This window comes from Phyllostomus discolor, chromosome 5 (genome assembly GCF_004126475.2).
Source record: "Phyllostomus discolor isolate MPI-MPIP mPhyDis1 chromosome 5, mPhyDis1.pri.v3, whole genome shotgun sequence".
NCBI classification, from domain to species: domain Eukaryota; kingdom Metazoa; phylum Chordata; class Mammalia; order Chiroptera; family Phyllostomidae; genus Phyllostomus; species Phyllostomus discolor.
In genome coordinates, this window is record NC_040907.2 from 174,003,786 (window position 1) to 174,013,819 (window position 10,034).

Genomic DNA, 10,034 nt, shown 5'->3' on the forward strand with positions numbered 1-10,034 from the left:
GGACTCTGTTTGTGTGGCTTCCGCCGGAGCCCAGCAGCGTGAGCGTCCTCAGGGCGGGTGCGGCTGCACCGTCCCGTCCCACTGAGCGGGGCCAGGGCCCAGGGGGCGGAGGCAGAGACCGGGGCCCGCCCTTCACCCCTCCCGGGCGCTGCCCCGACCCCCACGGCGCCAGCCCCTCCTCCTGGAAGTGGGGCAGAACGCGGTTCTCAGTTAGCTCCTGCCAACTGAGCACTTCCGAGGTGCCAGGCTCTGGACTCGGCACCCCCTCCCCCACCCTCGCCCGACGCCGGGAGGCAGGTGGAGGGGCGCCCTGGCGTGGCGAGAGGCCGGCGCCAGGCCCACGGGGATCATTGGATTGCTTTCCCCACTTTCACGCACGTCTGAGCATTTCTGCGGGGAGCGGAGTCGAGACCTATTACCATATAGATGGAGAAATAACAACTGGCCCCATTTTCCAGCCTGCATCAGGCCTTGGGGCCCACCCCCTTCCGGGGAGTGGAGGAGCGGGCACCCACTCACGCTGGTCCCAGTGGGGGGCTCACAGCCTTGGGGTGGGGGCCCCGGGTCCGGGCAGGCCTGGCACAGCTCTGCGGTGCCCACAGGCTGGGGTGAGGGGGTGCGGACAGCCGGGGTGGTGCTCAGAGCCCCCCCCACCCTGGTCAGAGGAGCGACCCCCGGAGGGCTGGGCGCTGAGTGTGGCCATGCCTGGGCCAGCGCAGGCAGCCAGCACTGTGAAAGAAAGTGCTGGAAGGCTGTGACCAGAACCCGAGGTCTCTCCCTCCACACACTGCCCCGCCCCGGCAGCCGCAGGGCCTGCCCCGACCACATGTAACCAGTGGGCGCTCTGAGCTTGCAGGTTTCGCAGCAAAATGTGCGACCGTCACCGACTGTTCGGCTCTTCTTGTCCCGCATCCCCAACTCCCGACGCGCTCAGGGTGGCTGTGCAGTCAGGCCGCCGGGCGCGGTCCCCTGCGCAGCCCGCCGGGTGTTGGGCCGTGGGCCCTGACGTGGCTCCGGTCGTGACACAGACCCAGAAGGGGAGACCTGGGCCCCGCCTGGGGGTGCGGCTCCAGGGGCCCGGAAGTCGGGCTGACTCTGGGCGTGACCACCCCCCGGTCGCTATGGGCACTCTGAGGCCTGGGACCCAGGCATGTTGGGAACACGTGCCGTGGCGTGTCAGGGTGTCGGCAGCCCGGACTGTGCGGGGAGGGGGGGGGGACCTGTGAGCCATCAGGGCACGAGACCACGGCCCCAGGTGGGGCTCTGCTGCCTACAGCAGCTGCTCCATCGTGCCCTGCCTCAGTTTCCCCACCTGTGCAGTGGGGGTGTCAGTGACGTCTGCCTCCTGGGCACTTCACGGAGACTCACTGAGACCGATCCTGCCGGCCGCGGGGTAAGCGCTCGGTGAGTCATCGCTGCCGTTTGCTGCGCTTCATGCATCAGTGTCCCGGAGAGAGCAGCCGCCGCCTTGGATGCAGACAGGGTCTCCGGGGACGCGGTTCCCCCGTGTCTGAGCAGTCGCTGTTCCTTCCCCTAAGTAGGTCAGAGCCGGCACACGCAGGACTTCAACCGCCAAGCTTAGCTGAATGGTGCGGCGTGCCCCTCGCTCCGGACAGTGAGGCCCTGGGAGCCTCGAAGGTGCAGCTCAGGGCGGGTGCTGCCCAGACCCTCACCGCAGCCGCGGGAGCCGCAGGATTCCGGGGCCGGCAACACCCGGTACGCGCTCCCGAGCTTCGTGCAGACGCAGTTCCCCGGCTGCGCGAGGGGCCCGGCACCCGGTTTACTCACAGAGAGAGGAGACGCGGACGAGACTCGCTGGTGTTCCGGGAAGCTTCCTTCGTGAATGGCTTGCTCCCGCTGTTACCAGCAGTGACTCCGGGAGGAACCGTGTCTTCATGCTGGGCAGAGACAGCTTGGACCCCCGGGCCTCGCAGGTTTCGGGGAGGAGCGTGTGCCTTGGGGGGTCAGGTGGGTGGGTGCCCGGCCTGGCACCCCCCAGCCCCGTTCCCCATTGCCCGGGGGCTGAGCACGTCCGACCCTGGGTCGTGCCCTGGTCTTGACAGACACCCACGTTTATAAAAAGGCGCCCAAAGGAGCATCACAGGTGCCGCCTCCATTGCCCGAACAGGATCAGCACCCACCCCCGCTTTCCTTCGCAGCCCCCCCGCCCCCCGCTCTGTGCCTGGAAGTCACCGTCCACAGGCGAGGCCGCCTCTTGGTGCCACGATGTATCCAGCGGCCTCGTCGAGGCAGGGCGCGGGGGACGGCGGCACGCAGTGCATGGAGCTGCAGTCCAGTTCATCCCCGGGACACGGGCGTGGCGTCAGGCCGGCTGTCCGGAAGCGTCCTCTCGAGTGGGGGCTTCACTCGCAGAGGAAGAGGCCCTGGAAAGCCGGCGGCCTTCACTGATGCGCAAGGCAGCCCCGTGTGGGGGAGGAGGGCGCAGCCCTGAGGTGTGAATGCATCCTTCGCAGGGGAGACTCGGTGGTGTGGCGGTGTGACGGCCACGCTGCCTTCCGTGACAACTCCTTCCGCGTGCACCACCTCGGACTGGCCAGAGCTCCCGCCCAGGGCGAGAGCCTCCCAGCAGCGAGCGGCGGTTCCTGCTCTGTTTAATTCCCGGCCGGACTCGCGTCTGGGCTGAGGGGAGGGCGTGGGGGCTGCTAGGATAATAGAAGAGAAGTTACTGAGTTCAGGTGTCCTGACATTTGCATTCTGTGAAATTCCTGTTCATGCTTCAGGGAGAAATAATTTTAAAATACTAGTCAGAGTAAGCAGCCTTCGCAGAAATTCAATACGTATTTTCAATCTACTCTTTCTAGCGCCGAACAGCTATTTCAGGGTGAATTATGGTATGGCTCTTTTGGCGGAAGCTGAAACTCACTTGATAAGGTGCAATTAGGTGTTCCTGAGGCTTTTGAGTGAAGGTGGGACCTTCGAGAACGGCGGGAGACACTGGTGCGAGCAGCATCAGCAGTTGTTTGCTGGGGGCGGGGGTGGCCAGGGTGCCGCGGGGCCCGTCCCCCGTCCGAGTTCTCCCGACCCGAGGACTCCGCTGCCGTCCCCGGAGCCGGGGCAGCCCCGCATGGTCATGGCGGTCGGCGGCCCGTGTTCCATGCACGTGTGCGAACAGGTTCTATAGCTCATTTCGCAGTTCTTCTTTTTGCAAAAATGTTGAACTTATCTCAGTGTCACCCTTTTCGGGAAGCTGTGAAACGGGTGTTTTCAAGGTGGCCAGGACGGTTTCCGACGGATGCCATTTTCCCTGTTCGCCGGTCTCCCTTCTTCTTGGGACCGGAGTCGGTTTCGCTGCACGTTGTGGCTGCTGGGCTGGGGACAGGGGTCCGGCGTGGCACCTGGGCTCCTGCCGGCAGGGCACTCGCTCCTCGGCACTGAGGTCCATGTTCAAGGCGGGAGGAGGTGACAGTCTGGCCTGGGGCACCTGCCACCGGGAGGAGGCAGCTGCTGTGCTGCCACATCGGGGCAGGAGGCGGGAGGCCGCAGACCTTCGGCAGGTGCCGGGGACCTCGCGCCCCGGCCGCGGAGGGACGGCCTCGCGGGCTGCAGTGCGGGCTCTGCCCTCCCTCGCTGCTCTGCCGGCCTCCCCGCCCTCCTTCTTGGTTGATGGAGGAGAGGAACCGTCTGTTAGCCCCATCCCCAGGGGCCCGAGGCTTTGTCACAGGAAGGGTTCCCGTCGTCCCTGGAGAATATTGGAATTAAACCCAGATAAATACGGCTTTATTGCTCCCAGCTGGCTCTCTGTTGAACCCTCGGCGGCGTTCCTGTAATTTAGAGTTTCAGTGTATTTAGGAAAGGATCCTTCTTCTTAATGTGCGTTTTTACCGTGCTGGTTGCAGGCTGCTCATCAGACACCTCCTCTCCCAGTCGTGCACCTTGCCTCTGGCCAGTCCGTGGTGCAAGTCCACGGTTCAAGTTCGTTAGCTGCACGCTACCCTCTACCTTGTTACTGTGGGGACTGGGGCTTTCCAAGAACATGTAAGGGGGGTTTAAAGGGTGAGGGGGCCACGTGTTTCGTGACGGAGGTGACCGGACTGTGGGTGGCGGGCACACAGTGCCGCCCACGGACCGTGGGTCACGGGACCGGGCACTCGCAGCCGCGTGCTCTCACTGACTGACGTCACCCCAGTAAACGTCGCCCAGAAAGAGACGTTGTAGGTGATTCTCGGTCAGCCAGCGCGGCGCAGCCGTGCAGAGGTGGGACGGAGGTCAGGCTCTGCAGGGTCACCTCCGCACTCTCCAGCCGTGACACGTGGCCGTGGCAGGCTCTCCTCTGGGCTTCCCACTGATGACCTGCTGAGTGAGGGTGTGACAGCGGCCCCAGCTCCAAGCCTCGCTCTGAGGATCCAGTGACACAGCAGCTGCCCAGCACTCAGGACCGTGCGGGACACGGCGGGGGCCTGGGAACAAAGCCTGGACGTCGTCACGAAGGCTCAGAGGCCCTGACGTGTGTTCCCCGGGTTGGCATCTGAAAGCTCGGAAAACTGGAGATGAACCACAGGACAGTCAAAGTGATGACCGCCTAGCGTCCACTCCCGGGGGTGGCAGACCGGGCTGGGCCTGACCTGCCCGCCGGACAGCCAGACGAGCTGGAGAAAGGGTCTGAAACTCTCTTCGGAAGCATCAAAGAAACGCCAAGTTCCGGGACAGAGAGAGGCAGGAACCCCTGTTGCCCGTGGTGGCATTCACCCAGTGACGCCTTCGGTCTGAGAGAGTGGGGGTCCAGAGGCCGACAAGGTGTGCGGGCTCTGAGCAGGCTCCGGGGTCGGCGGGGCCAAAGCTTAAGGTCACAGTGTAACCGCCCAAGGGCGCAAGCTGTGCCCTCCGGCACAAAAGAGGGTGCAGCTCTCACGCCGGCAGAACAGCGGGTGGAACGGGCAACACTCACTGGGTCTGAGAGACGGAAGGGGACACAGGAGCCGGGGGGGGGGGGGGGGGGGCAGACAGACGGCGGACCTGAGACTGTGCAGTCACGTCACACCGGCCACCGGCAGCCCGGGGCCGCGGTTGGGGCCCTCGGGCGTTTAGAGCCCGAGGGAAAGTTTAAACCGGCAGCAGGAGCCCAGGCAGGCGGCTCTGTGTCACCTGGGTCCCTGCTGGGGTCAGGGTGGCCTGCCGCGGCCCTAGCGACCCCAGTTCAGACCCTACAAATTAGAAGGTAAGAATCCAGTTTCTGCAGGGAAATACATCGTTAAAATACTCAAGATTAGCTCCACTGTTTGTCCTGAAACGTGCTCAGGGTGACGTTTTGCGAACACACACGCCACAGCTCCACGTGAGGAAGTGAGCCGTGATGAAACGTAAAGAGAACCAAACGGCTACACGCGGTGTTCGGGAGGTAGGGCTCTCAGATGTGAAATCACGGAGTTAGCAGACACAAAATTAAGTGGCCACACTTCCTTTATTTAATGGATAAATGGTAGGACTGGAACAATGACCCGCGTCAGAAACTTGAACCCTGTAGGAAACGGTAAGGAGAAGCGGGTAGTTCCGGGACCGAGAAGTATAGTCTCAGCGCGCTCCCCAGGGGCTGCGAAATAATGTAAGACGGAGGGGGGCAGGGCACGACGGGGACTAGACACGGCCGCGGGACACGCTCCGATCGCATCCCTGAGCGGCAGGAGGGTGGGAACAGCCCCACAGTGGCCCGGTGCGGGGTGCGGCCACCGCGGGGTCTCACTGGTGCGGACGCAGAACGCCGAGTCTGGTCTGGTGTCCTTACTTATCGATTGTTGTGCCGTTTTCCCTACGGACAACCGCCCCCCCCCCCCATGCAAGAGGATGGAGAACCTCGGCCCCGCCCCGTGTTAGAGGATGGAAGGGCATGACCCACATGGCCCCGCCCCGTGTTAGAGAATGAAGAGCCTCGGCCCCGCCCCGTGTTAGAGGATGGAAGGGTATGCCCCACATGGCCCCGCCCCGAGTTAGAGAATGGATGACCACACCCCCCACGTGGCCCCGCCCCGTGTTAGAGGGGGCACTGGTGAGATCTGAGGGCAAGGAGAGGGGACAGCGGCAGCTCCGCGGGGCTCAGCACGAGTGTGAAACCGGGGCTCGGGCAGAGAGAGAGCTAAGAATGATGGACGACACCGAGTGACCGGTTCGAGAGGCAGGATGGAACTTAAGGTGAATACAAAGACAATCCCGCTTAAGCACATTATAGCACAACTGCCAAAATCCAAGACGGAGAGAAAACCTTACAAGGAGCCAGATGCAAACAACCCCCACCCCGAGTGTTACCCTTGAGAAACAAGAGTGACAGCGGACTTCTCCACAAAACGATGAAGCTCAGACGAGAACTGGGAGACAGGTTTGAAGTGTGGAAGGGAAGTCCCCGCCCGCCCACCTAGGTGTGCAAGTGCTGTAACGACGCCTTTCAGCAGTGCGGTCACACAGAGATGGTGAGGCTCTGGAAACTCAGCAGAGGCCACGGAAGGAGAACTTCAGACTGTTACCATGTAAGCGTCAGAACGGTGGTGGTGGGTGGAGTCTGGGGTGCAAAGAGGAGGGGAGGGCAGTGCGGAGGGCGAGTGTGTGGGTGCGTGTGGACGCGCCCCGGTAACCATGCCCGGTATCCTGGGCCCTCACAGACGCAGATCCTGGAGTGCACCAACGCACCAGCGTGCGAGCTGGGGGTGGGTTCTAATCACAAGGAAAACTTAAAGCCTTAAATGGCTTTAAAAGCCTTACTAGGACAAAAGATAGTTAATCATCAAAGAATCCAACCACAAGAATCAAACTATGCCCAAAGGAAGCAGGAGGAGGAAGATAAATATGATAAGAATGTCAATTAATGAAATAGAAAATAAATATATAATACAGAGATGTAACAGAGCCGAATCTGACTCTTTGGGGGAAAGAAAACTCCTTGAAGACGGATAAACCCCAGGGGGTCCTGGGAGAGCCCGCTGCCCAGAGGGGGCCACCGAAGGCCCGAGAGGACGCCCCTCAGGGACGCTGGTGTGGAAACGGGTGTGGGCGTTTAGGTGGAGTCTCTGGATCCCTGGGAATGCGAGATTAAGAACGGACCCAGGCAAAAGCAGGCCCTAGGAGTCTCTGTTATCAGAATCAAACATGCCCGATTTATAAGTGTTTCCACCCCCCCCCCCCCCCGCACACACACAGGGCACACGCCACGCTCAGCCGTGTGGCCAGCAGATGACTCCCGACTCCCACGGAGGGGCTCACGCCAGCTCTACATGGAAGCTCCCAGGGAGCAGGGAACCAAAAAAAATGTAAAAGAGTGACATTTGACAGAGACATTACGAAAAAAGAAAAATTAAGTTTAGCTTTACTGGCAAATGCAGGTCTTAAAATCCTGAATCAAACAGCTGCACGCGGAGTCCAGGGTAAGCGGCGGGGCGCAGTCTGAGACCCGAGACTGAGTCGGTGCGGGGGAGCCGAGCGGTGCGACCCAGCGTGTCACCATGGAGAAGAGGACGTGTGCGGTGTGGTAGTAGGTGGGCGGAGCCATGTAACCAAAGCCCTGACAGGAAAGGGAGGGCAGGTACGCAGTTTAACCTCGAAGGGGCTCAGCGACCCAGACACGCCGTCACGTCTGGGGTGAAACGCTGCCACCTCCGGTGCGGCGCCTGGACAGGACGTGGAACCGGGCTGTCACCGTGGAGAACCATGGTGGCCAGAGGGGAACTTCCGGCGGGGGGGTGGGGGGTAACAGGCAAACGAGCAGGAGAAGACGGTTGTAACACGGTGATGCAGAGGTGGCTTCTCCGGGGACCAGCTGTCACCTGCCTGCCAGTCCGTCCGTCTGTCCGTCCGTCCACCCACCCACTCACCCGCTGGGCTTAAGAGCGATACCATGTCTCGGTGTCCAGCTGCGGCAGTCTGGCTGCTTTTTGGTGGTCTACAATGGAAACCCGCCCTGACCTGAGGACCCGTGTTTGAACTCGTGCCCTGGAATCGTCCACCCCTCTTCCCTTCGCCGCGCTTGCAGACGGAGGGCGATTCTGCTCAAGAAATTGCTCAAGAAATCACTCAGATCCACAGCCCGAGGTCTTGCTGTCCTCGGCCCTGGCCGTGCCTCCCGGGACCCGCCTGCCTCCTCTCCCTGCCCGTGTCTGCAAGACGGCGAAGGAGCAGAACCACCATCGGCGGGGCGGGCGCTGTGCTCCTCAGCTGCCCACCCGCTGGCTGGCCGCTGCCCTGAGACTCCTCTCTTTACGGCCGTGGAGTCCCCTCTGCCTTCTGTCCTTGAGCTCGGCAAGGTGCGGCGAGCGCCCCTCCCGCCCACGTGCCACACCTTTACCGGAACCAGGCACGGGAGCTGAGCGCGGCTGCGTCGTCAGCGCTGGGGTCGGCCTGAGCCCGGGCGTGTCTGACGCTGTCACGCACACGCGTGTCTGCCCGAGGCAGAGGGCCCATCCTGGCGACACCTCCCCCAAGAGCCGCTCTCAGAAGCTGCTCCTCGGAGCCCTGCCCCGTCCTTGGGGACGGGCGGGTGGGCGGGCGGCTCCATGGCCGCCGGCAGCAGTGGGAGGGAGCACATCTCGGGGGACGGGGTCTCGCGGTCAACCCGAGTGTCCGCCAGCGTGGCAGGGAGCCAGGTCCTTCCCTGAGCACCCGCGGGGTGCTGGCGGGCGCGGGGTGTCTGAGCGAGGAGACGGGCGGAGGCGCCGCTGGGGACAGGTGCTGGGGCCGGCGGGAGGTGGGGCTGCCCTCTGAGAAGCCGCCACCGCTGGGCACAGGGGCTCGGACGTGGTCAGGAGGGGTCAAGAGCAGGGCCCACAGCGAGCTCGTAGGAGAGGACTCTTGCCGGGGACGTGGTGCTGAGAAGGGCCCTGGTGGCGGGGGTGGGGGTGGGGGAGCGGTCACAGGAGTGGGGGAGGGTAGAGGTGTTTCCCAGGCCGGGTGCAGCAGCACAAGCAGAGGGATGAGTTTAGGGTGAAAAACCCAAAATGTTTTAATTGTCTTCAGTTTATGTTAATAGACTGGCTAAATGCATGCATTTCTTTTCCAGTGTAGATTGGCGTTTTCACAAATCAATCTGCCGGGGAGTTCTGGGTAGCCGAGGCAGGGGGGCCGCACACGCCTGCAGCACCCGCGACACCCCTCAGTGTCAGAGAGAGGGACGGGAGAGATGAGGGGAGCCGTGCAAAGCCAGCGTCCTCGGCGCGACGAGAAGCCAGGGCGGGCCAACAGCGGAGCGCCTGTGACCGGGAGAACGACTCAGCAGACACAGGCCGAGGGCGGACGCCCGTGCTCCCCGGGTCCCTGCCGAGGGGCCCCGGGGGCGGCCCTGACACTGGGAGGTGAGTCACTGCAGCCTGAGAACACACGATTTCCCGCAAGATCGAAGAGCTGGCCGTGGAGGAGAAACTGGGAACCGTGCACATGCTTCACAGAAGCGCCTTGGAAAGGCGATGCTCTGGGAGGGGCCGGGGTCAGCAGAGGGGACGGGGGCTCTGACACCGCTGGGCGAGGAGAAGGAGAAGCAGGAGACCTGGGGCCTGTGAGACAGCGGGCCCAGGAACGGGCCCTCCCTCCTTGCACGACCACCTCCCCGAGAGAAAACAGTCACCGGTTCCCAGAGCTCCCCGAGGCCCCGCAGGGAGGGGACTGGCTCTGAACCGGCTGTCCCGGGAACGCCGCCATCCTCCAGCCCAGCCTGGTGATGCAGGGACCGACGGCCCGCACACGTCTGCTGTGAAACGGAGACAGAACACTGGACTCCGGACGGTTCAGCCGGTGACACCCCCTCTGCAGAGGAGCAGAAACAAACTAAAATTCACCCCCGACGCAGAGTCAGGCACTCGGACGAGCACCTGGGAGGAGACGGCCCTGCCACCAGACCTCGGAGTGCAGAGCGGGAGTGGGCCCCCCGGGAGGGGGACAGACCGGAGCGGGACTCAGGGAGGAAAGGAGCCGTCTGTGTGCGTGCAGCCCAAATCACAAGGCTTCCGAGGAGGGGGATTAGGAGGAGGGCACGACAGGATACTCTGAAAACCAGGGAAAACCACGCGATGGAAAGGAAAAAGGAGTAAAGCGGCATCAGAGAG